Here is a 1,173-nt window from a genome sequence, read left to right on the forward strand (position 1 = left end):
TCCTGGATTATATACTACTGTCCTGGATTATTTCACCTCTGTCCTGGATTATATTACCTCCGTCCTGGATTATTTCACCTCTGTCCTGGATTATATTACTCCTGTCCTGGATTATTTCACCTCTGTCCTGGATTATATTACCTCCGTCCTGGATTATATTACCTCCGTCCTGGATTATATTACCTCTGTCCTGGATTATATTACTACTGTCCTGGATTATTTCACCTCTGTCCTGGATTATATTACCTCCGTCCTGGATTATATCACCTCTGTCCTGGATTATATTACTACTGTCCTGGATTATTTCACCTCTGTCCTGGATTATATTACTACTGTCCTGGATTATTTCACCTCTGTCCTGGATTATTTTACCTCTGTCCTGGATTATTTCACCTCTGTCCTGGATTATATTACTCCTGTCCTGGATTTTATTACCTGTGTCGTGGATTATTTCACCTCTGTCCTGGATTATATTACTCCTGTCCTGGATTTTATTACCTGTGTCGTGGATTATTTCTCCTCTGTCCTGGATTATTTCACCTCTGTCCTGGATTATTTCACCTCTGTCCCGGATTATTTCACCTCTGTCCCGGATTATTTCACCTCTGTTCTGGATTATGTCACCTCTGTCCTGGATTATATTACTCCTGTCCTGGATTATATTACTCCTGTCCTGGATTATATTACCTGTGTCGTGGATTATTTCACCTCTGACCTGGATTATTTCACCTCTGTCCTGGATTATTTCACCTCTGTCCTGGATTATTTTACCTCTGTCCTGGATTATTTCTCCTCTGTCCTGGATTATTTCACCTCTGTCCTGGATTATATTACTCCTGTCCTGGATTATATTACCTGTGTCGTGGATTATGTTGTGGATTGTATCCTAGATTATGTTCTAGATTCCACCGTAGATTATTTTACCTGTGTCGTGGATTATTTTACCTGTGTCGTGGATTATGTTGTGGATTATATCCTGGATTATGTTCTGGATTCCACCGTAGATTATTTTACCTGTGTCGTGGATTATGTTGTGGATTATATCCTGGATTATGTTCTGGATTCCACCGTAGATTATTTTACCTGTGTCGTGGATTATGTTGTGGATTATATCCTGGATTATGTTCTGGATTCCACCGTAGATTATTTTACCTGTGTCGTGGATTATGTTGT

Source organism: Austrofundulus limnaeus, unplaced genomic scaffold (genome assembly GCF_001266775.1).
Source record: "Austrofundulus limnaeus strain Quisiro unplaced genomic scaffold, Austrofundulus_limnaeus-1.0 Scaffold3436, whole genome shotgun sequence".
Lineage (NCBI taxonomy): Eukaryota > Metazoa > Chordata > Actinopteri > Cyprinodontiformes > Rivulidae > Austrofundulus > Austrofundulus limnaeus.